Source organism: Protopterus annectens, chromosome 1.part0 (genome assembly GCF_019279795.1).
Source record: "Protopterus annectens isolate FY-2018-M chromosome 1.part0, PAN1.0, whole genome shotgun sequence".
Lineage (NCBI taxonomy): Eukaryota > Metazoa > Chordata > Ceratodontiformes > Protopteridae > Protopterus > Protopterus annectens.
The window spans coordinates 1,544,774,107-1,544,801,978 of NC_056725.1; positions in this window are offsets into that span (position 1 = coordinate 1,544,774,107).

The window sequence follows — 27,872 nt, forward strand, 5'->3', positions numbered from 1 at the left end:
ATTCTGGGTAGAGACTTAGCTCAAGAGTTTTTTTTTGGCTGGCGCAAGCTTGGTAATAGGCCAACTCAGTTCTGAGGGCACAGAACCAAACTCATCAGTGATGAATGAAAGAAGATGAACAGCACAGATGGAACATTATGGTAAGACTTAACTTCATTTTTGTATGCTCATTGGTACCATACAAACTTGAAATCTATTTGTATGCTCATTGGTACCAAACAAAGTTAAAATCTATTTGTATGCTCATTGGTACCATACAAAGTTAAAATCTATTTATATGCTCATTGGTACCAAACAAAGTTAAACTCTATTTGTATGCTCATTGGTACCATACAAAGTTAAAATCTATTTGTATGCTGATTGATAACAAACAAAGCTAAAATCTATTTGTATGCTCATTGGTACCATACAAAGTTAAAAAAAGAAGTTATGTCTTACCATAATGTTCCATCTGTGTTGCTGATCTTCACTCATTTATTACTGAAGGGTTATCGGTTCCGACCTCAGAATTGAGCTGGCCATATATCAAGCTCGCGTCAGCCAAACACTCTTGAGCCAAGGACCTACCCAGAATGCTCTGCTCCCTGTTACCTCAGATCGAGTTTGCAAGTTGATAGACAAAAGTAGAGGCTACCTCTCGTCATAACAGAACTACAATAAAGGAGTATATGAGATCAAACAGGAACCTCTGGAGGGGGACAGAGGGTGGGGAGTAATGAATGAATGAAGATCAACAACACAGATGGAACATTATGGTAAGACATAACTTCTTTATCTGATGTTGTTAATCTTCATTCATGCCTTACTGATGGGACAGAGTTCCCAGCTACCTGTATCCCTGGGTGGCCCTCATGGAAGGATATTCATGAGCACCGTGGAGCCAAAAGAAGCCCTACCTCTGGAGGCCAAATCCAATTTGTAATGAAGAATAAACGTATGAGGTATGGCCCAAGTCGCAGCTGAGCAAATATCCTTACGGAAGATAAGATAGGGAGGATTGATGCATAAGGCTTGAAGTTCTGACAAGCGTCTGGCCAATGTGATTGCAATTAGAAAAAAAGTTTTCCACGAGAGATATTTTAAATCACATGAAGACGCAGGTTCAAAGGGGGGAGTTGTTAAGGCTTGCAGGACCAAGGCCAAATCCCAAGGTTGTACTGGTTCTCTAAAGGGAGGTTTTAGGTGAAGAACCCCCTTCAAGAATGTTTTACAGAGTCTATGTGACATGAGCGAAAAATCCTGAAAACCAATGTGGAAATTCGAAATGGCAGCTAAATGCACACGAATAGTAGAGGGAGACACCCCAGAGTGGAAAAGGTGTGATAAGCAATCCAAAACCACAGAAACTGGGGCTGACAAGGGGTCTAGCTGTTTATTCACTGCCCATGGAGAAAACCTTTTCCATTTATTGAGATAGATTAGTCTGGTGGACGGTTTACGAGATGCAATAAGAATATTGCGCACTAGGGATGAGAGGTTTTCCTGCCTGGCAATCATTGGAAGTGGAGAAATCAAGCTGTCAGCTTCAGGGTTGTTAGATTGGGGTGAGTCAGACCCTGCGGATGAAAATGAAAATGAAAATTTCCTGACTACCTTCTTGGCATGCCTTGCAATGATGAACACCAAAGTGAGATTAACGGACAACACCAAAAAATGTAATGATTTTTTTCATCAGAACTTCACCTTTCATTAAATACTAATGCCTCAATATTACTCATACCTAGAATTATTTTGTAATTTGTTGCACTTCAGAATGGATCTATAGATGCTACCAGATGGATAGGACATTTTCTTACTATGTCATTTGTGTTCCCATTATATGACACAGCGGGCCAGATTCCAAAAGAGTTGCTCTCGGTGTAAGTCTGCCCTGATTGAAAAAGACTTGCTTGCTCTCAGTGTAAGTGACTTACCTAGAAAGGACCAAACCTATCTGTCTGTAAACTGGCTTACATTTGGAGCTAGATTCCAAAAGACATGTTCTCAGAGTAAGTGGTCATTTATCTTTTGGAATCAGGCCCAGCAAGTTAACTGTTGTCTTGCATCTGCAGTGAAATGTAGGGCAGTATTCTGAATTTCTGCTTTTTCCAGGTATGCGTACAGAGTACCATGGCAGCTTTTTGTACAACTTCCATCTGAATTATATCACCTGAAATCTATCAGTCTTAAAATTTAGGCTAGAAAGCCTCTAACTGATTTGATTTTGTTAAACCTATATTTTAAGCTGAGGTATTCATTAGCCTATCTTATAATGTTTCTGGTAATATATGAGAGTCATTTCACATGTGAAAATCTATCACAATTTTCAATTCATTGTTCAAAACAAAAACATTAAAAAATAAACCATCAAAAGTAAGTACACACTGAGAATTTTAACTTCTGCTATGGACAACTACAATGCCTTTTTCAGCTATGTCAGAAACCTTGGAGGTAATGTCCAGCAGTGCTCACTCAGATTTAATATATAACAATACTTGCTCATCCCCTGAGGACATAGCCAATATATTAGCAAACAAATTCAGCTGTAACTTTACTCTCCTATCTCATCCTAACTTTCCCCAGCTTATTATCACATCCCCACCACCCCCTCTAATCAACTCCAAATAGGTTGTTGCTCCATTGGTCTTGATAATGTGATAGGGTCCCTTTCTGTTCGCACCAGAAATGCCTGTTTGACTGTTTCCTAATAAACCTATTCAGTTTAAAGACTCTCTATTGTATTTGTACCAGAGGAATGAAGGCCTGTAGTAATCATGCCATTCCACAAGGGGGATCCACTACTGATCCAGGAAACTATAGACCTATAAGCCTCACCAGCGTTATCTGCAAAGCAATGGAATGAATCATTATGGAACTTATTTACAAGGACATAGGACCCAAGCCAATTTGGGTTTGTTAAAGGCAGATCCTGCTTCCTGAACCTAGGGGGCTTCTTTGAACACTGATACATTAGACTCGGGCAGTTGGTTCATACTGTCTGCTGGACCTGATCAAGGACTTTGATACCATCCGACATGCTGGCACTGTCAACAAGCTAATTAAACTAAATGCATAGCTCTATGTTACCTACATGATAGCATATTGGCTAACAGAAGCCAATCTATCAGTGAGGGAGGTATATTCTCTTTGAAAAGAGTACCTACCAGCAGTGCCAACCAAGGATTGATCCTAGCACCACTTCTCTTGTATTTACATTTTTTTGATGGCAAGGCCATCAAGGTCTGTGGCAGAACATATTTTAGATGACCGCAAACTTGAAGCTGTCATTAACTCCCCATGTGACTTCCAACTTCTTCAGGAGAGACTGACACACACCATTAAGCGTTGTCTGGACCATGGACTAAAACTAAATGACAAGAAATGCAGCATTCTGTCCTTAGGCAAAACTAGGCATCCATGCACCTAATGCATAGGTGACACCCTTTTCAAAGCTGACTCAGCCATTAGTGGCCTGGGCACTTTCTCTGACAACAAATTATCCTTTGATCACCATCTATCCACTGTTAGGAAATCTTTTTAAGTTTCCAAACTAATCACCAGAGGTATTGCTTCCAGGTCTAACAAAAGTTATCTCATCGGTCCATAATAAAAGTAACTCCCTGACCATGTTTAAATGTCACCTGGATAAATGGATGGGTTACTGTAAATACACCCAGGACTGGCCCCGAAAGCCCTTATTGAAAGGGGTTGCAACTAGGTATAAATCAGCCATGTCAGTGGGTACTTTTGATATGGGATATTGTGACTATGCTACTAATGGTCCCCTGGATCAATAGCCTAGTATTCACCTATGAACTTATGAACCTATGCATTCCATGTCTCTGCAACTCAAACTAGTCGGGCTAATGGGGCTATAGTTCCCAGGGTATGTAAGGGCATCACCACTATAGATCAACAAACTTTGGGGATATACCCTCTACTGGCATCTGCATCAACCCCCCTTTCCAGTTTTGTACGTGGGTTTGAGATGTCACATCAACAGTACCCATAACTAAAGCCAATGCTCACACTGCCAAGTGGCTAGCCTTCCTACAGTCATTCTTCTGTACCACACACACACACACACACACACACACACACACACACACACACACACACACACACACACATGCACTCTTACCTATAGCTATTTAAAAGTGTTCAGTGCACCAACTACATGTCTTTGGAAAGTGGGAGAAAACCTATGCAAACACAAGGAGGACATGCAGAGTCAACACAGTAGGCTTCTATTAAATAGCTTATATTAAGGAAGGTTTCAACAAGGATGTGATCAATTGTTTATAAGGCATCTAGATAAATTATCATGCCCTATAGAAGAAGTACTTTGATCTTATAAGGCACCTTCATCACATCCTCTTAGGAGATGTAAGAGATACAGGAATTGGCAGAGAAGGGATAATTGTGTCTGGAGTAAAGCCGTAGATTGTAATAAGCCATTTTTGCTTACTCCTAGCTTAAATTAATACTTGCAGCTAAACACAGATTTTCAAATCTTTTATCTTGTAAAAGCTAGAAAGACTTAAAATCACTTTCTTATCTTACTTCTAAATGGTATGAAGAGAGATGAAAAGAGAGTACATAATGATCGTAATTCAAAATGCTATATATCACTGTTAAACTTTAAAGTACTTTCAAAGTACGCCTGAAATATTTAATCTGTTTTGTACATTAAAATGACAATAGAAAATACTAGTATTTAATAAAAACATGTTTTGTTTCACATTCCAGGAAAACTCTACAAAATATACTGAGAAACATAAGATTTTCATGGAATTTGGAAGTAGAAGCCAGAACACCAATTGCATTTGTCTTTGCATTTACAGCTTATAAATCTAAATTTGTTTTTCTAGTGTTATTTACTTTGAATCTGTTTTAATGTGGTTTATGTATAGGTGTAGTAAAAAATTAGAGAGGAACTACAGCCATGATTGTAAATTCTACTTCACAATCATTGGTAGAATTCTCAGAATTTCAGCTCATAAATGGAATTTCACTATTTAATAAAACATAAATCATTGTCCCTGGTATTCAGGACTGGTTTTGGTGATTAGGAAATGTGGGTTTTCATAATCAAAACGGCACTGTATAACATCAGATGGTTCCAGGAAATGCTGAATTGTTCCTTTTACTTAAAATATGAATATAGTAAGCTAAAACAATATGTTTGCTGTATGATCTGTGCAGAATTAATTACATTTTACTTGCTTTGCAAACCATGGAAACCTAAAATATGAGCCTCATTCAACTTTCTGTTTGTTTGTGAACCAGAACATATCAGGTCTAGTCCCTTTCATTTCTGCACCTTAGGCTGAGAAATGTAACCACTTTGGAATCAGATGTACTGTTAACCCTTGCATGTACAGGTAGTGAGTAATCTGACTAACTGCAAATAAGTAAGGTCTGAATGTTTAGATGACGCAGCTCTTGTAAATCCAAGTCATTGCATGATCAGTACAGGCTAAATATAGTAAAAATAATAAAATGACATTTTAGACTGAACAAGTAATAGACTCCATTTCGCAGACTTCCTTGATTAGCACAATCTAACCTGGAAGGTTGTTTCATGCTGTTTTGACACTACATGTATAATGAGTGCCACTTGTCATTTCATGACCATATTCTGGTCTGCTTCTTCTGTCTCCCATTTATCTCAGCGAGAAGTTCTGTCTAGGCTGTTTTAACCTTTGAACTTTCTTGGCAAACTCTAGGAACTAAATACTCTTTCTATAGCATATTTGATTCATACCTGCCTTACCACAGTTTGCAAGCAGAAAGAAGAAATGACAATTCCACAGGCACTGCTGAAGATCTGTTTCAAATGTGTTACTATTTCAGAAGCCAAATCTCAGGAAGAACATAAATTGTACTGGAAACTGTCCAAGGACTGTCTAACAAAGAGAGTGTACAGTATGTGCCAAAATCTCATGAGGAGATACTTTGAGAGCCCAAAATGCAAACTGTTGGAACATAACAGGCAGAACATGTGGTTTATGTGGTAAGGAAGATTCTGGCAGATTGCATGGAATTAATGTTCCCAATATGACTTTAGTTACCATATTTCTGTATTTATGTAAGATTACACTGGCCAGAAAAATACTAAGATAATATCACTTTTTTAAGTGCATTTAGTTATAGAACTGACCTAGCATTACTACAGCTTTCATTTACTATTTAAATCATTTGAATTTGGCTGGTAATGATTGTGAAAAGAGAGACAGAGGCAGTGTTTGCCTCTTATGTCAACAATGTTTTCATCTCACAGTGAAAAATGGAAAAATGTTATTGTGGCTGCCACTGCACTGGAATTTGTTGACATAATGTGTTACTGCTGCCTGTCTGCAGACTTGCTGATCACCGTTTTTCATTTTTTCTCTTCAATAACTGTGGTGACGTTTGGCTGGATTAAGCAAAAGTGAGTGTAGCATTTAAAACTCTTTCACCTTTTTGGACTAACTGTTACACTGATATCTGTCACAGTAGACATTTGGATAGGAAACATACACTTATACTGATTTCTGATATAATATATATGTGAGGGTGGGGGGACATTTGGTAATTAATATGTACATTCCTGAATTAATAGATAAATATGCAAACAACTTTCAAAATCTGTTTAATCTAGCTGAGACCAAATTCTGATTTTCAATAAAGGCCCAAGTTAATTACTTATAGGGCAGGATTCACGAAGGCTTGCACGGAGTGTAAGAGATGTGTAACGCTCCATGCAAGCCTCGCGATCCAGGAACAGCCCTAAACTCCATGTAAGAGACCAGCTAAAACGTCTCTTACACGGACTGGGCGTGGACATGCTAAATACCTCACTTGCAGCTGAAAGGTATGCAAATGAGGTATATTAGCGATCCACGAAGCAGAAACCAGCCCGTGTAAGAGACGTTTTAGCTGCAGAAATGTACTCAGTTGACAACTGAGTTCGTTTCTGCAAATTTCACAACGAAGCCATGTCAGCTCCAAATAAAGGGTGCATATGTCTCAGGCTGCATGCCAATGGCCAAATATGTGGCCATTGGCAAGGTAACCCGATGCAAAAATAATAAAAATATATATTTTTTCGCACCCAGCGCAGCCCCGCGCAAACGGGCTGCGCTGTATAAAACATAAAAATGAAGGTTATAAACCCACAAATGTGGATTTTATGCAATACATGGAATGACAATGCAGGGACCAGCAGACCAAAAACAACATGGCCACCGTGTAGTGGTTGCAAAGGGGGGAAGCTGAGTGTAAGAAATGTAACTAAGCATTAGTAGGCAATCTCAGGTAAATGAGGGTTAGGATACTGAATCTCACAGTCACATAGCAAATGAGCACAGTCTGAGTAGTGTAAGAGATACATAAGGGGGAGGAATAGAGTAGGAGATAGGTGACATCACAGGGGGGAATGGTAGAAAGAAATGCAGTTCATTGGAGGTCAGTGTAACATGACAGATGACAGACACAGATCAGGGAAAGAGGAGTGCCACAAGATATGAGTGGGAAAGTCAAGAAATGGAAGGTGTACACTGTTACTTACACTAAAGTTTCTTGCTGGGTGTGCATGCGCACGTGTGCACGCCATGAAGTGCGAGTAGGACAGTGTGCACGCGTGTAAGGCAGACTGAGCATGTGGGAGCATGTTGGGAGATGTTTAACACTGCGCTGGTGTGCGCGCGTGTAGGGCAGGCTGAGCATGTAGGAGGCTGTTGGCAGACGTGTAACACTGTTTGCGCGGGTGTGCGTGCGTTTTAACCCAAATAAGTAGATTCTGAACCGTGTAAGCACGTGTGCGTGTGTGTAAGCCACTGTGAGCGTGTTTCTGCTGGTATGCACGTTGCTCCCCCCTGAGGAAACAGAAAGGAAAAAGGAAGCAACAGAATTAGTAGGAAGCTAGCAAGGATTACTGCTGAAGCTAGCAGGTGAAAACAATTAGAAGCAGGCAATTACACAGGCAGAATAGTAGCCCAGCCCAGCACTTAAAACTCTGCAAACAGTAATGCAGGATGTTTCTCTTAAGAGACACTGCAAGACAGGAGTAAGCTAATAGAAGTGAAAACTGAAAAAGCTTCACTCAGAGCAGAAATGTTAGGGGCTGCCATAGCTGTCATAATGAGACATAGGTGACTTGCTGAGGGTGGTGACAATGCAGATGGTGCCAGACAACCCACAGTGAGGAGACGGAGAAGAGTGTACAGGCCCAGGGTCACCTACCACGGGTTACATGAGCTGGAGATAGTAGAGCACTATAGAGTGGACAGAGAGCTCCTGCAGCAAATAGTTGAGCTGTGCAGGCCACACCTCACACACAGAACCAACAGAGGGGAACCCATCCCAGTGGAAACCAAGGTATGTGTTGGCCTAAGAATACTAGCAACAGGTACCTTCCAGAGACCAACTGGCGATATGATGGGGATATCACAGGCATCAGCCTCCAGGGTACTGCACCAGTTCCTGGATGCCATGTCAGCACATGTCGGTGATCATGTATATTTCCCCAGTGGCCGTGAGGTATTGGCCAGCAATATGCGTCTCGTCCAGAAAATAGCGGAATACCCTGAGGTAGTGGGTGCAATAGACTGCATGCACATATGCATCAAAGCACCAGCCGGTGAGCGGGGTAGGGCCTACATTAACCGCAAGGGCTTCCCCTCCATCAACAGCCAGGTCATGTGTGATGCCCAGGGCATAATAATGAATGTGTGTGCTGGCTGCCCTGGGAGTTACCATGATTCCCACATCTGACATTTGACGCAGCTGTACCAGACATTTGCCAATGGGGACATCCCACACGGACACCTAGTGGGGGATGCAGGTTATGCACTGGAGCCGTGGCTGATGACACCCATCAGAAACGCACACACACCTGAACAGGAACGCCATAATGAGGCACATGCACAAACACATAATGTAATAGAGCGTGTGTTTGGTCTGCTCAAGTCACGGTTCCGGTGTCTGGACACATCTGGTGGAGCCTTGCAGTACACACCAACTACATGTACCCAAATTGTCATGGTATGTGCTATGCTACATAATATGATCTTGCAAAAACAGCTGCAGCAGGACCAGCATAGGGCTGGGCCAAACAGCCCCCCACCATTGCCAAGGCCATCACAGGCAGAGCGTGACTCAGAGGAGGAACAACCTGAGCCTGCCCCAGTAGGCAGAAGGAGGCATGCCCAGTATGCCCTGGCCTTGGCAAAGAGACAACGCATAGCACATACACTGGCTCAGTAGAAACCCTGGGAATGATACCCCCTCTGACTCACTCAAATAATAACATGGATGCCTAAACTGACATGACCTGCTCACAAACATGTACAGGGAAGCGTAATATGCGCATCCGACAGAGGCAGCCCTGCAGCACCACCTGAGGCATGAATGCCATGTGTTAAGTAATGTAACACCATGTACTATATGCACACCTGAGCACCCTGACTAACATCCACCCTCACCAAGCATGAAGCCACAAAATGACGATGGGATGATCAAGTGCAATAACTGGCTGAAGTAATGCAGTTAGTCAAAGGGGAGCCAATGTGATTCAGGCTGGGAAGACATGCGGAGCATGACATGATGCACCACCTGCTAGGGGTGGTGTGCACCTATCATTCCATGCCCCATGGATACTGGCAAAGGCTGTCAGTACCCACAGCATGCCCTGAATAGGTAAGTCTCAAAACACAAACCCACCTTCATAGGTACCACAAGGGATAGGAACCTAGATGTAATGCTACCCAATGCCAGAAGTCTAAACAGCAAGATGTGTGCAGTGTAAATGCACACAGTATGGAGAATGTAGATATCAGTCCTGTAATAGAGAACTGGGTCAAGGCTCACATCAGCACCCTAACACTACCAGGTCACACCTCATACTGTGCTGTACAGCTGCAAAACATGGAACAAGCTACAAAAGGAGGGTGACTAGCAATAAATGTCAAGGATAACCACACCCCCATGTTGGTACCACAACAAGAAGCAGCATGGATTAGCCATGGACAAATACCAATGGCTAAAACCGCCTCCCAGTATATAGCCTGCTGCAGACTACTGTCCTAATACCAGGAACTGCACCTGGCCCATGTTGGAATACATTAATATATCCAGCCCCAAAAACAACATTATATTGCTTGAGTGAAAATACCCAGACATACACCGGGAGCATTATACTAGCACCAACACAGTCGGAGAAAAGTTCCCAGAATCCATAAACCAAAATGCCCAGGAACAACGTACCACTCCCACAAGAGGGGTAAGCATACTGGATGTGACAATCAGCAAATGTGTACTGGATGGCAAGATGAGAAGTGTATCCTTCCCCGGTAAGACCAGACCATAGAGTAATCACACTGGATATACACATCCCGACCCCAGTCCCTGGCCAGAATACCACAGTGAAAAACATGTGTAAAGCATAGGTTGCAGCCCTCCAAACCGATGTGGAATCCACAAAAGGCCCTGTGCAAGTGCAGAATATGGGACACACTGCAGAACATGTTATACAGGCATTCCATGAACACAGCCAGGAATGCTTGGAGTATGCAGTCACAAATAACAACAACACACAATGCCATACACGCAGGCATCTGGTATGCTGGACTCCAGCCATTACCAAACCATGCAAGAGAATGAGGAAGCTACCACATGATAGAGCAAAAATAAAAAGGGAAGTAATCACTGACCAGTAGTATGGCAATAACATATGTCCACACATACAATCCACTAAGTCCAGCCACAACAAGTAGAATCTGTGAATCCAGAGGCAATGTGACACCTGCCCCAAGTACACAGACAACCACAACTCCCCCCAATAAATACAAATATATGTGATAGATGCAACCATGTATCCAAACCAGAGGTTGAGCTTCCCCAACTCAGTACTGTCAAAACTAGTCAGGAGGAGAAGGTAACCACATACACCACAAACCCAGTCCCACATAGACCTACCACAACTGTAAACCAAACACATAAACACAGAAAAACATTCCCGGAGGCCCTAATTACAAACACACCACACCAACAGAAGCCTGCAAAGCAGATCACAAGCAACCACAACCTCCAAATATAGCACATGCAACGCATAGTACACAAAGCTGGTGTGCCAAACAGTCACAGGCCAGAAGGAGAAACAACATGCCTGATACAGTTGTAATAGGTGTCTGTATAGGCAGACACACTGCTGTCCCACTCACCAGACTGAGCAAGGGAAAGGGTAGAGTAAGCTGCCTGTAGGCTGCCACAAAATGCCACATAACACAAGTACGCAGGTCACCCCAAAGCAAGCAGAAATATGATGCACTCAATGTCCATGCTGGTGTGAATTACCTGAGATGTACCTCCCTGGACTACATGAAAAGAGACATGGATGAGCTCTCTGAGTATGTACCCCAGGCCGGTATGACACTGGCCGTGTGCAGCATCCAACCCTCACCAAGAATGATGCCACAGTACAAACACAGAATGATCATGTTTAACAGCTGGTACAGTTACAGCTGTCAGTCCAAGAGGGTCTAATGTCTGTTTGCTTGAGATGTCAAGCATGACAAGCCATGCTGCTGTTCCAGGGATGGCTTGCACCTGTTACCCCTGTGCATCTGGATACTGGATAAGGCCTTTGCCACCTCCACAGAGCCGTATGTAGGCAAGGTCAAAAAGACTACCCACCACCCTAGAAAACATAAGTGGTAAGAAACATAAGGGTAATCATAAGGGTAATGCTGACCAATGCCAGATGTGAAAACTGCAATATGCATGCCCCTGAGGCACTTCCCATTATGGAGAACATTGATGTCTGTGCAGTGACAGAAGCCTGCTGCAAGCCTAGTGATAGCACACCAGCACTACCAGGTTATACCAAATATCATGTGTTATGGCCCCAACACCTGGACCAAAACATCAAAGGAGGGGAGTGTCCATATGCAGCACAGACACCCAAACGGCCAGGTAACTGACAATGCACAAAGCAGCGGAGACCACCCATGTGCACCTAAGTGTAGTCAAAACCGCTGTACAGTCTGTAGCATGCGACACACCACACTCTCACACACAAGAACTCCACCCAGACATCCTGAAGACACTGGACAGTATAACTGTCCCACCAAATACCAGACAAGGTACACACAAATTACCACATAGGTGGCAAACCATTATGTATGCAAGGAGTAATCAGGGACCTAGGGACACAAGTCGACAGTAATCTGTCATGTGACACTCACAATGCTAATGTGGCTAGGAAGATTGTCGATATTGGACACCGTATCATGAAAGGATTCACATCTACATCAACAAAGGTCACTGTGCCGCTATACTGTTCCCTTATCAGACCCATAATCTAGCACAATGACTCATATGGGATGTACCGGATGTGACACCTGCAGCGGTTCGGAAGACCTAATAGTTACCCCACCATGAGGATAAAGGGTGTGAAATATATGTCATATGTTGCCTGGCTGTAGACACCCCAGCTGAATGCAGTCACAGACCACCTACACAGAGGCATTGTATGTCTGTTGTACAAGGCCATGTCCAACACAGGAGTAATGGACATGCTCCACCACAGGAAATCAAAGCCATTGGAGCTGTGAGAGTGACAGATGTCAGCCTCAACACATAATGAAATAGGATGTGCTGGAGGGACAGATACATAACCCAGTGGCTCCCCACACCCCGAAACAGGATCCCAATCCATGTTAGGCAGAGCCCCTCACTGACACCCCTCAACAGGAATATTGCCAAGTGGATGGATGATCGTACATGTTTACTGGGGGTCTTCACTGTGTCACGACCAGACAGAGGCACAGTAAAGAAAGTCATAGATGGCCATAATAGTCACATAGCAAGGGGCAGTGAAAGACACACACACTCTGGCTAGGCTTACTAATGCCCTAGGGTGGATAGCCTAGTATGAACCCATGAACCTATGAAGATACAAATTGTGCAGGACACTAAGGATAATCACAAGGCTTACTTAACTGATGGTAGGAACCATGTTGGGCATCCACAGATATGCTCCGAATAACACAGATATTACAAACAACATACCAAACACACACACATATTGCCAACATACAACCTGACAGGTGCAGTGCAAACACCCCCCCCCCCCAGAATGCAAAATATCTATCCCAGCAGACTGCTGGTCCCTTGACATTGCAGATGCTGAGGTAACAGCCATCATCTGCAAAGCAAAACACACAGCAGCAAAGGTATGTGATGGTGTCCTGGGCTGATGCCAACATGGACTCCAAGAATAATGGCATGCCAAATCACACTACTGCCCAATGTCAGCCTTACCACAGGATATGTACCCAAAGAGCAGTGTACAATAACAGTGGTCCTTCACAGCAAAGGTGTTGCCTGAATGGATACTGCAAACTACCACCCCAGGATCCTGACAAGCTTGGTCTGCACAGCTATGGAAAGGATCAGTATGTACCGCAGACAGAAAGCTAATGTGGACCTACTGATACTGGACCCTACGCAGTGTGGCTGTCGTAACTGCAGATCCTGCCCCTAAACATGTTTTACCCATTTGAAGCAGTCATTAAGGTCATTGATGAGGACAATGTGGTCCACACAGCGTAGCTGGACCGTGCATATGCTTATAGACAATACCCTACGAGTTCAGTATGGATATGTTCACCAGCTTAAATATATACCCCTATGTCAGTAGAGGGGTTGCAAACCAGACCAAGGACAGAACTGACATGGTCAGACATGCCGCATCCATGTCAGACTACAAAGCAGATATGAGTGGCATCCCACAAGGCCTGGTCCTGCCCCCCCCCTGTTCTGTATATATGTCCCATAGGTATAGGCCAACATGGAAGGACTGTGACTGAACATGTATGCAGAGGAGTACAAACAGCCCACCATATCCGACCCCCAGCTGACACAAGCAACCCACAAAAGGCCCACCTACAAACAGACAACTGGAGCCATAGCCATGTCAGCAAGCTAATTGCAGAATTGTGTATAGACAACCACCGTGGATATACAGTAAGTGCCCACAAATTACCACACAGGTGTTAACCTATTACATACCTAACATGTAATGAGAGACCTGGGGACAAAAGGTGATAGATATCCTGCACTGGACAAACATGTGGCTGTAGTGTTCGCAGAAACATACTACATACCCACCCAAACATGAAGGTTGGCAGATGTAGATAAGGGGAGGTCACTGTGGCTCTGCAGTCATCCTCCATCAGCGTCACAATTGACTACAATAGCCCCTGTGGGATATACCTCAGCAGACACCTCCATCAACTGTAAAGTCCACAACAGTACCCCACCAGGAGTAGCAAAGAGCATGAATAGATGCCATGTGTTTCCTGAGTAAACAAACTGCAGCCCCACACACTGCCATACTGCCCAGCTACAGGCAAGCTGTGCCTGATGTATGAAGCCATGTCCAACCTGGAATCAATGAACATGCTGCACCTTGTACAATCTGAATGGCAGTGAGCTATGCACATGAGAGACCTGAACCCCAGCACTGACATACATAGGACAAGCTGTACAGAATGATCCATAACACAGAAGGCACCCCCACTCTTCAGTAAACTCCCGGTACAGGTCAGCCAGAGAGTCACCTATCGACACCCCTCAAGAGGAATCCTGATGAGTGTATGAGAGATGGTAGGCTAACCCTGGGTATCACCATTATGTCAGAGGTAGACGGAGGCACAGTATACTAACCATGACATATGTCATGGCAAACTCCAGTTACAATGTGTGTCGAAGGACAAACACACCCTGTGACTAGCATCAGAAATGGCCTAGGGAACATCGCTAGTGTTTGCCAATGTCCACCCATGTTGTGGAATACACTACCAATGTTGGACGAGCCTGGTGTAGGTAGTCCATATCTGAACATAATGCAACATGGTCATATGTGCACAACTGGCCCCTACACAGTCTGTTGTGCTCACTATGAAGATGTCAAGCAGTCATAGGACTAAAGCCCAGGATACTGTCCACCACAGTGAAAGTACTGAACCAGTACACTATACGGTACTGCAGTGTTAGGTCATTATGAAAGTATGTTGACAATTGTCTGCAAAGTATCCCATGCAATCCCTGCAGGCACAGTATAATCCCTGTTGTGGCAGACATGAAGCAGTTGGTCAGTTAGTACACAACATGACACCCAACACACAACCATAAACGTGAGATATTGTTGAAGTTCACACACACACAAATATGTGGTGGACTTCAGAGTGCAACATATGGAAAGCTCACACTGGGCATGCTCGCACACTTTGATAAATGAGGCATATGTCAGACAACATGCCATGGAAAGGCTGAACTGGGCATGCTCACACACTTAGGCCATATCTCCGTTTAGCAGTTGGCCACACATATCTGGTATTTGTACGTGTCAGTCCAGGAACCAAACACAACACAGCAATCTGCCCAGTGCACACAGTAAATGACTACAGAGACATAAGTGATATAGTGGATCGCCGTCATATGCAGACATCTCCCACAGATACACAAGTTGGTCATAGGAACAGGGAATGCTATGGCAATAAAGACCTGCAAACAGTAGAACAGCACAACAAATATTGTGCATCTGACAATTGAACATATGGTTGTAGAGGTCAATACTAGGCTTGTTGCCCTAGGGAATGACAGCTCAGCCAGAGTGTGCTTGGCATCTGCATCCCCAATACAGTAGGCTACTGTGCCACTGTAAAGTAGGTCACATAAGGCAACGTGTGAGGCTAGTGAGCTGTGCCTCTGTCAAGCAGGGGCACAGTGGAGATCCCAGGGTTTGAATGTGCTAAGCCACAGCCATGTTGTCGGAGTGTGCTGGAAGAGGGTTGCTGAGGATCTCTAACAGTAAGTGGCCGTCAATAACAGACTGAGGGGAGCCCTATCTGCATTCTCTGGACAATTCCACTGTCAACACTGTGTTGTGATGATTATGTGTGAATGAAGTGCCGTGCCAGAACTGTTCACAGATGTCCTCTCTCTGTGGGCTACAGCTCTGCAATGTATTAGCTCACTCTGTCTGTTGTATGGCTCATATATGGCTGGTGTACACCTGACAGGTGTCTTGTTGTGGAGCAGTCATGGGTATATGTGGGATAGCATGATCAATGCAAACTGTACACATGCTCATAGAATGCAATTGTCAAGGATTATGCTGAGTGGCCAGTATAGTCCCCCATCATGGGTCCTCTGAAGTCGTCCACCCCAGTCTTCACAAGTGTAGAGTCTGCTTGTGCTAAATACAGTTTGTGTGCAGTGACAACCTTGCCTGGGGGTGGAGATGGGATATGGATGTCCAGGGAAAGGTGGGTATGGTCAGATATCAACAATGGTGGTCTACCTCTGGTGTGGAACAGTGAGTACCCATGTTGCAGATGGACAGGTGCAATATGTATTCCCCATGTGGCTGTGGTGTGTGGTTCTGCCATAGCACATGGACCCACAAATTGTAGTGGCTGTAGGGTAAAGTGGTAGAGGCCTGAGTAGTTCTCACACACAATATGCCTGTACCTGATGTTAACAACTGGAATGGTGTATGTGAACACCTGCATATCCCGGCACTGTTCCCAGGGAAGCTAAGTGTGTGTCCTGGATGTGGGTGTGGTGTTCTGGACTGGTTGTGTTGTGTGTTACAGGTCCTGTGGTCACAAAGTATGGTATAGAACATAACCTGCCAGTGCAATGTGCATATCTGACCCTGACGTAGGTGGCTGCAAATGCATATATATGCTATCCCCCACCTGACAGGTAGTACTACATGTACATACCTCTGTAGAAATAAAGATGTCAGCACCCTATAAATACTGCAGGTGCAGAACAGATGCCTAGTAATTCAGATAGTGCGCTCTGCTAATGTGTCTCCCTCAAGTGTCATAATATAGTTAGATAGGGGTTTGAATCCTGCAAATGCTCAGTGTGTGTGTGGGGTTTGTGTGTGAGGAAAATTTCCCTTTTGGCAACTAGGAGAACACACTACAGGATGCCCATTCCCCTTTCTAAACACTGATGATGTCAGCACCCTATAAGTACAGCAGGAGAAGGGAAACCTCCCAGTAATGCGAATAGCATGCTCTGCTAATGCGTCCATCTCAAGTGTCCTAACATAGTTAGGTAGGGATTTGAATCCTGCAAATGCTCAGTGTGTGTGGAGGGGGTTAGTGTGTGTGCACGTCTGTATGAAAGAAATATCCTTTTTGGCAACTAGGAGAACACACTACAGGATGCACATTCCCCTTTCTAAACACTGATGATGTCAGCACCCTATAAGTACAGCAGGAGAAGGGAAACCTCCCAGTAATGTGAATAGTGTGCTCTGCTAATGCGTCCGTTTCGAGTATCATACCATAGTTAGGTAGGGGTTTGAATCCTGAAAATGCTCAGTGTGTGAAGGGGGCTAGTGGGTGTGCACGTCTGTATGAAAGAAATATCCCTTTTGGCAACTAGGAGAATACACTACAGGAACATTCCCCTTTCTAAACACTGATGATGTCAGCACCCTATAAGTACAGCAGGAGAAGGGAAACCTCCCAGTAATTCGAATAGCGCACTCTGCTAATGCGTCTTTCCCAAGTGTCATAATATAGTTAGGTAGGAATTTGAAACCTGTAAATGGTATGTGTGTGTGTTTGGATGTGGGGACTCTGTGTGTGTGTGTGTGTGCAATTCTGTATGAAAAACATGTGCTTTTTTGAAATCAGGAGATCACACTACATGATGCACATTACCCTTTCCAAACAGTGATGATGTCAGCACCCTATACATACAGCGGGAGAAGAGACATCTACCAGAAATCAGAACAGCGCAATCTGCTACAGCGTCACTCTCAAGTGCCATAACATATTTAGGTAGGGGTTTGAAAGTGGCAAGTGTTTGGATGTGGGGAGTTTGTGTGTGTGCAATTCTGTATGAAAAACATGTTAGTTTTGGCAATCAGGAGATCACACTACCTGATGCACATTACCCTTTCAAAACACTGATGGTGTCAGCACCCTATAAGTACAGCCAGAGAAGAGGAACCATCTAGTAATCTGAATAGTGCACTTCGCTAATGCGTCTCTCTCACGTGTCGTGACTTAGGTAGGGGTATGAATCCTGCAAATGGCAAGTGTGCGTGTGTGTGGGGGTAGTAGGGTGTGTGTAAATGCAAGTGTGAGAGAACAGATCCTTTGGGCAAATACTACAATACACCAGATGCTGCATATTCCCCCAGTAAACACAAGGGATGTCACCACACTATCAGCACAGTCAAACAGGGCTAGTTGGCCAGTAATGCCAATAGTGCGCTCTGCTACTGGGTCTATTACCATTGTCAGAGTACAGATAGGTATCTTTTGGTAACACACAACTGCCACATGTGGTTGTGTCACGCATTATGACCTTGTGTGTCTCTTTGTGCATAACAATGCATGCCATTGCCTAAACCAGCAATGGCATTGCACACATGATGTATGTGTGTGACACATACACATAAATACCTGTGACCTGCAGTAGTTACCATGTCTGACACATGCCTCGAGTGGATAAATGGTATTTGCAATGCATAACAATATGACTGTGTCTTACTGTGCAGGGGCCGCACGTGGTATGTGTCTATACAGTGTGGGTGTATATGGTAAAATACCTACAGCAGGGGATACACATCTGGTCTGGACCATATAGTCTACATGTACTCGATGTACAGGTGCTGTATGTTCCCACCTGTTATGGGAGTGGTAACATATCATTCCACTGCAATTCAGTGACCACATGCTGTGAAGCCTTCAACTAGTGTGTTGTAGCTACAGTAATGCTCACGCACAATGTTTGGCTGGATGCAGTCCAGCCATATAAAGACAGTTCTTGAGACTGTCATATTGCCAGTGTTGTTATGGAGAATAGGTGGTTCTCCTGTGTATGGGAGGGTTGTGTGTGCCAGGCTATGAACCAGATGGCAGTCCGACACACTGTTAGCTGCACATGAATAGGCCCTGATGCTTTGTGCTGTGCCAACAACCTGGAGGTGTGTGTATCTGTGGTGCCTTGGGATACCACCCCCCTGTCCATGTGTGTTACATGTGTAGGGGATGACAGGCATGGTATGAGGCATAACCTGGCAGTGATGGGTTGCACCTGTGAGCCATGAATCAAGACTCTGGTACTGCACAGACATTGCAGTTCACAGTGCTGAGGACAGTGTCCAGTGCATGCATCTTGCGGTGTACACTGCTGGTGTTGTGTAGCAGCACTGTTAGTGTCCTAACCTGTGTGAGCCCCACGGAGGTGGCTATGTAATCCATGTCCTGCAGCATAAGGCAGTATGTGTGTATCAAGGAGCTTCGCCAATATACATCGGGCCATGGGTGTCACGTGCAAGCTGCCCCTTGCACAACATTGTGGCTTCCCTAGCATGTAAGCACACATTGACAGCCAGCGATACCCTATGAATGACATTGGAGACTGAGCAGAATGTAGACATACAACACCCTTCCTACATATAGTGGTAGCATACCTGGTGAGGGTATGTTGGCAACCAAGATCAGGCTCGTGCCACATGCTGAGAGATCCATTCTATGCTCCCTATCATGTAGTCCAGGGAGGTATGTCTCAGGTCATCCATAGTGGCATGGTTAATGACTGAGTCATATGTGTCCATGCCTCTGACTGACCTGTATGCATGTGTTTTGTGGTGAACCATAGTGCCCCTGAGGCATATCACTGTGACCTTCACCATATACAGCCTATTGAGCGGGACCCCAGTGCAGCACCCAAGACAGGTACCTGACACATCTGTAGCAGGTGTATTGTGTAGCCCTATAGGCTGTGAGTGTGTGGCACACGGGATGTGTGTGCCATGTGTGGCATGTGCTCTGTTCCGACGTAACATATGCCTGTGTGCCAGCTGTGGAGGTGTGTGATGCTCAGGCAGGATGCTATTCTGAGTCCCCACGTATGCCCCAGTGTGTTCAGCATGCTGCCAGTGCGTGTCTATGTCCGACTTGTATTGTAGTCACTGTAGTATGACATGCCACCTGACAGGCTATGGCATTACTGGGTTCAGAGAGCTCAGTCCCCAGATTGGCTATGTGGTGGCATCCCACACGTGTTGTACGTTCCTGGCCAAGGGTGATGGCTGACTGCATACATGTGGCAGCTGTGACATTGCCACATGACTCACATAAACCACAACTGGACCATAGAGGTGATTCACAGGTTACCTTTGCACATGCTACCCTAGTAGTGTGATTGCCATGGTGAGTAGCAACACACAGGGCCAATGGGGAACAACATACTGAAGGTGTGTATGTGTGGGTGTACTACTACTGTTTCATAGCACTGGCATATATGACTGCACACGTGGGTAAAAGCCAGGTAAGACATGTGCAATGTGTCACAGGCAACGTACATGCGAACAGGACAGACAGTGACGTTCTGTCATGTGTAGACTTGACATACGTATTGTACGCTATGCATATGTCACTAGGAGTCCATAGAAGCACTGTAACTCTGCATTGCAGGTGGAAGCAGTGTTCCATGGAACCCCAGGCGAACATGCATGCAATCAAAGCTACAGTAAGCAGGGCTGGAAGTAGTTCATTGTACAACAAAGAAGGGGTAACACTAACAGTAAGTAACAGTGCAAATAAGTAGGCACTATCAACATGTACCCAAGGAATGCACAGCACAGATGCCCATGGTAGAACTGATATTATGTCATAGTTAATTGTGATTTGGATTACATTGGTACTGCACACATATCAACATGCGCAAACATCCACATTGCATAGTCGTTGTGGGCAACTTGACACCATTACTGTATATGTCCATCATTGCATATCACTACTTGCATTAGATTCCCCCCTGTGCTACCCATGTATGTGGCTATCTGTTCACATCCTTACCACCGGCATGCAATAATGTGCAACTGTTACACTTTGGTACATACTATGGGTGCAGATAACAATTCAGGACATTCATATGGTTACTGCATCAGGCATGCTGGGATATACACACAGTCATATCAGCACACTGTACTGTTACCAATATGATACTACTAATACACTTCTATGTAGTCACCCTGTGCATCAGCAACATGTTTACCTGTTCCCACAATGATGTTGAAGATTGCAGGAGGTGGCACAGTGTCATCATATGCACAGGGTGTGAATTAGGTATGCCTGAGTCTGCCACTGATACCACCAATTGACATGTGTGTGTATGTGTGTTGGTGAGGGGCAGCAGTACAGGGTGGGGCACTGTTGGTGCAGTGTGTGCATGTATGTGGTCGCCCTAGGTGTTAACATTTCGCATGTGTGTATGCACGCACACAGTTCCACCTCATGGCTGCCATATACAGGGGTTTGTGGACAGCCACAGACTGCACCTGGCAGGTCATACAGATCAGTGTCTGTGGGCATGGTCACAGTACCTGTGCCTGGCAGGGGTGCTACAGACCGTATCCAGTACTAAGCCAGACTGGGTACTGTCATCAGAAGCGGGAGTGTGTTGACTGGACACAGGTCCCTGTTGGGACTGTCCAGAGCCATGTGCACATGGTCTCCTGGGGCGTTCCGATGACAGCACAGACCCAGCATTGCTGGGGCTGCTGCTGGCACTATGGGGGCATGCGCGGGCCTATTGTCGTCCGCTCCAACTGCCAGCTGCTGCTGTTGCTGGCATACACCACATCAATGCTGCAACCGCCCACCATTGCCCTGGCTCATGGACATTTGGTTGTGGAACTGCTGTAATATGTCCCCACAACGTCTGTCTATGACATCGGTGAAATTACGGATAGCATCCGCGATGTCACGCATACTGTCAGTCATGGCTGTGCGACATGCTCTCAGCTCCCTCAGACCCTGTCTAGTGTACCTTTCCATACGCGACTGTGCCTGCATGACAGCCCGAAACATAGCTGAGGTTGACAGACCTCTTTGGGCACGTCTGCCAGAGGCAGTACACCCACGGATGCTCCCACGAGAACAAATGGGCAACTGTCTGTGTGGTACCATTGCAGGACCCTGCCCATGGCTGCTGTGTGGGGAAGCATGTGCCACAGATACCACATTACCCTGGTCAATGCCCACTGTATCCTGTCCATCACCTAGGGACAATGTTGACAAAGGATGTACTGGCAGGATGACTGTGCGTAATGATGGGGTTGACAGCTGTGTACTGTCAATTGGCTGACCAATGGCGGACCCTGACACACCTTCCTGTACCATTACACAGATATCATCATTACCAGTACCTGTGGCACCAGATTCAGGTTCCCTGCTGCAGGACACCAGAGCAGCACCAGAACCTGTGGGAGGAAGACAGGAAACACAGTTTACAGTGTCCACACAATGTTACCAGTGATGCACTTATGCACACATGCACACATGGACACATGCACACATGCATACATGGACACAGGCACACATGCACACATGGACACAGGCACACATGCACACATGCACACGTGGACACATGCACACAGGCACACATGCACACAGGCACACATGCACACATGGTCATGTGTATACATGCACACATGCACACGTGGACACAGGCACACCTGCACACATGGGCACAGGCACACCAGCACACATGCATACATGCACACATGCACACCCCGCAGTATACACACAGAGCACTACTGAGTTACACAAGTGTTACTAGCACTATCAGGACGATTATAGGTATTGTTAAACACACTCACCAGCCTGGATGGCCTGCCTTGCTGTAACCCCGGAGGGACCTACAGAAATGATGAGATTAATGTCAGTGGGCACAACTGTGCCATTGATACTGCATATGATACAGTACAGTAGTACACCAGTTGCCTTTCACACGTCAGCTGCTGATATTGCCAATATCACACATGCACAATTACATACTATGTTGACAGCTACATACCACGGACACACCTTACACATGCATAAACTAACAGTGTACAGAACAGTCAAGTGTACATATGGCATATTACCTGCATGCTCCATGTCATGCTGCTGTGTGGATCCAGCCTCCATCATGATACAGGTGTATTGCTGTTGCTGTTCCGGGGCTGGAGCCACAACACTTAGGAGTAGCCCCTCCAGTCTGGTGAAGGGGGATGTGTGGCCACCCCACCTTCTGTGGCAACCTGTTGCCTGTGGATATCCGACGCATGCTGATGGACATTTCTGATTAAATCACTGCAGTGATGTCGTACCTGCTCATATGTCCTATTATGCGTGCCAATGTCATTTACCCTACGGACAAGGTCTTGCCACAGTGCAGCCCTCTCCTGCTGATTCTGACTGGTGCGGGAAAACAGGATGTCATACTCCCGCACCAGGCTCTGGTGTATCTCCTCATCTTCCGCTGCAGAGTATGCTGGATTACACTGACGCGCCATCTCCCTGGAAGAGAACACAAACAGGATATCAGCAGACTATGTCAGCAATATATGGCACACATACTATACATGATACTCATGTGTAGTGATATACTACTACTCCCATATGTTGCATGTGTGTGTCTCGTGGTGGATAGACAAGTACATGGCCAGATATCAGTGCTCAGCCAACACCTGTGCAACAATACCTGCCACATTCCACACAACATTATAGCATGCCCCATCGGTCAGCACACTGCGACAGGTCCAATGCACAACCTCACTCTGGGGGTTCATCCCAAAGTACTGTATGTGGGACACCATCCACTAGTGTGATGTGGACACAAGTTACTCGGCCTGGATATACATATCCCACCACCACCACCAGCACAGTAGACTACTTTCATATGTATGTGATTAGACAGTTATTCACTTGTTAGGACTGCGATGGTATCCATGCAGCCCACTGGGCCAGTGGAAGCCACAACCCACACTGCTGACCCTTTTGCAAATGCTTACCACGGACATCCCACAGATTGCATGGAACTTGCACACACATTTCTAACCCAGACCCTATGCACAAAGGTTAGGCATCCTGTCCGGTGGACCCCAGACAGAGGCAGATTGTATAACAATAGCAGGAGGCTACTGCAGGACAGAGCAGATTCACATTAAGGGAAGGCATCTGTGGTCAGCACTGCTAATACGCTACGGTCTCCTATAACAACGGCCACGGCCTACTCTGGGAGGGAAATGGCCACAAACACTATGGCTAACCACAAGGCCTTCTTCAGTTATGTTACACATATGGACCAAATGCCTCAGATATGCTCTGCATTAATACACACCTACATAACATTCACCAAACACACAGATATTGGCAACATTCTTGCAGACAGGCTCGGTGCACGTATCCCCCCTCCTTTTCCCCCACCAGTTGAAATACTTATCACAGCTGTATGTAACCTCCCTATCATCTCACATGTCCAGGTGAAGGCCGCCCTCAGCAAAGCAGAACACACAGCATCACTGTGACCTGAGGGTATCTCTGGATGTGTGCTACATGCACTCCAAGAGGACATACAACCGCATATAAGACTGATAATTAATCTTGGCCGTACTACAGCATATGTACCTGGACACCGGCATACAGCAACAGTGGTCCCACACCACTAAGGAGCCACCTCTACTGACCCTGGGAACTACCACATCATATGCATAACTGGCCTGGTCTGCTAAGCTATGGAATTATTCAGTATAGGACGCATATGCAGCAATATTGGGTACCTGCAGACACTTGTTCCCAGCCAGTTTGCCTTTGTGAAGGGCTGATCCTGCCTTTTGAACCTGGCTGATCTTTCAAAACAGTCACTACAGCCATTGCTGAGGGCAACACACAGACAACTGCTGCCAGGATCATGGCCTAACACTGACTGACATGTAATGTATAGTCATCCCCTTTTGGTGGAACTACGTACACACAACATATCACATGGACATACCTATAGATACACACCTATGACACATTTGGAGGGTTCACAGTATGCAGACTATTAACCTGCTACTTTACATTACCTGTGTTTGTCGCAGCTGGTTGCGTTATCACTGCTTCTGCTTCCTGCTGCTGCTGGCACGGCTTGCTACTGTCACTGCTGACAGCTTAGACTCACAGTGTATAGCATGTGTTTATTTTTTTTTCTCTCTTTCTCTGTCTCTCTCCCTCTGTCTGCTTCCAGACAGTGCAATGAATGCATTGCATGTGTGGAGTGTTAGTACAGGATGCTTTTGTAGGTATCTGCATAGGTCCATGTGATGGCCTCTGCACCAATTGTAAGCCAGCATTTGCTAATTGCATGCAGCCAGTTGTGTACTGATTGCAGTTCTCACTGTGATTTCAGGACAGTGCTATAAAAGGGTATGTGAGATAGGTGTTGTCCTTTCAGATTGTAAGGGCGGGGACCATGCTGGTATGCTGTGGACACTGTTCTGTGAGTGTAAAGGTTAGTATCTCTCTCATGATTCAGGCTGTGTTTTATAGATTCACATTTCTCCATTCCTCTCTCCTGTTCCCTGTAGTAAGTGTGTATGCACAATGACACCTACAACTATATATATATATATATATATATATATATATATATATATATATATATATATATATATATATATATATATATATATATATATATATGTAAATATACATACATTTATATATGTACATTAACTGACATTATTACCTACAAGCTACCAACTAGCATGTCTGTTTCTGTTCACACACTACTATTATGGGAATCCACTAGTTTTGACAGTAATTCTAAATGACATGCTTTGTGTACTACACATCCTATATTCCCTTTACATTCATCCCTACTATTACATGTTATATTGATTTTAGCACAATGGTGTTGTATAAGAGTCATGGCTTAGTGGTAGGTCATACAAACTACTGTTTCCAAGGTCCTGGGTTCGGGACTGACAGTGGGATTTTATTTTGCTTTTGAAGTGACTACAGGACCTGTCAATCAGAGTGACTAAGGCACTTTTAAGCAGTTGTAACCAGGTTAGCGCTGGTTTGCGCGGAGCTCACGCATGCGCACTGGCGTTCAGCTCTGCGCACACACGTACACACCCGCTTACAACCGCTTAACAGTGCTTACTCTGGCGCACACCCACGCTATTTTCTTTGAAAGAAATGAAAATGGGGAGACAGGAAAGTGGTGAAAAAGGGGTCACAAAGAGGGTAAGACAGTAGGGAAACAAGCTTGGGATTTGCAGGAGGGTTGTAGGTAAGGCCCATAGCTGCCCATTTCTTCATCAGCAACAGCTGTGGATACGTATGTAATTTGGTGTGACATTTGAAACCTTCCACCACTGAGAGAGATGTCAGGACAACAATAATACTTGTTGTACAGCCAATTGTAATTGATAGTTTCCATGTCCAGCAGACATGTGTGCGGAATGGGCAGCTATGTATGGGGCGTAATTTTTTGTGGGTAAAGAGTGCCCTTTTTTTTTTTTTCAGGTGAGAGTGGTATGACAGGTGAAGGAAGTCGGTATAGCTGGGGAGGTAGGTTGGGTAGGTCAACAGACAAGACAAACAAGACGCATACAGGGGCGGTGTATGACACATGTGGGGGGGGTACACAATTGACGGGGACGGAGGTTTGGATATCAGTGCCCATGAGCCCACAGATGGCAACAGTGGAACTGATATCCCCAACCATAGGCAGTTGCCACTGTTCCTTCACTGCCAAGGACAGGGCTGTGCTGGGGGCTGTGTAGGCCGGGCAACAGGCATGCCCGTAAGTTGTGCCACCTGTGCCTCAAGCTGGCGTAGGTGCCCAAGAACAGAGTCCTGGATCTCCCTACGCACCACAGTCCGGACACTAAGGAGGGTGAGTGGTGGTTCTCCTCCGGCCACACTTGCAGAGGGGGGATGAGCCCCATCCCCTGCAGCACTTCCACCCACAGGTGGGACAGGGCCACCAGAGGAGGGTCCAGACTGGGCACTAGTGCCAGGTGTACTCGCCAGCTGAGGTGGGAGAGGTGGGTCCACTGGAACCCGCCTTCCCTGTCATCCTATGTTTTGCATTATGTCATGACAGTTTGGGTTAGTGACATATAATACCATTCACATTTAGTTGTAACAGCATGCATTAGTATTCCCATTAACCAAACACCCAGATATTCACACCATTGAACAGCGAGCATAACACATGCATAATTTGAACAGCAATACACAGTCCAACAACATGCAGGGTTGATTGATGGCAACAGGCCATCAGGTTTGGATGTATGAACAGGGCAGATGCATCAACGGACATGCAAATATATATGACCCAACAGGACAAATGTCCAGGGGTGTTAATTGTGATTGCACATACCATTTTCACGTGGAATGGGTTATATGTGGTTATAGGGTGGGGTGAAGAAAATAATATTAACACCTTTGAATATCAATACATATGCTGTACATTTCTAATAGCTGCACATATATACACACTACTGTTCTAACTACAGTTTCCTATATGATAACTACTTCAGCTTGGTAATAGGACTGTTACTGCTACATCAATATACATTTTAATGTTCTTCATGCACATTCATATCTAGCTTTGTTCAGCTACATCATCCTGCTACATTTGCTTCATATAGCTATAGACAAGTGTGGATGTTTGGTATATCAGACAATCATACTATCTGCATATTGCAGACTGAGAGCAACATATCCAGATTTTGGGTTACACATTCCAGCTGCAGCAACACTTTGAACAGATTTCGCTGTTTGGTTTTGCTTCTCACATGCATTTCATTCTGTACTGACTGCAGTATACTTTATTCAGAGGTTATTACTACTGTATTGCTGGATTCATGACACTTTCTTGCACTCTCTCACTTGTTTTCATTTTACTATTCGGGATGGTACTTACTTCAGGGCTTTATTGACATGTTTTACCTGTAGTTATTACAATCCTTTCCAGCAGTCTCACTTCTGTCATGTTTCAGTATTTCAACAGGGATATATTTCACACATGTGATTTGA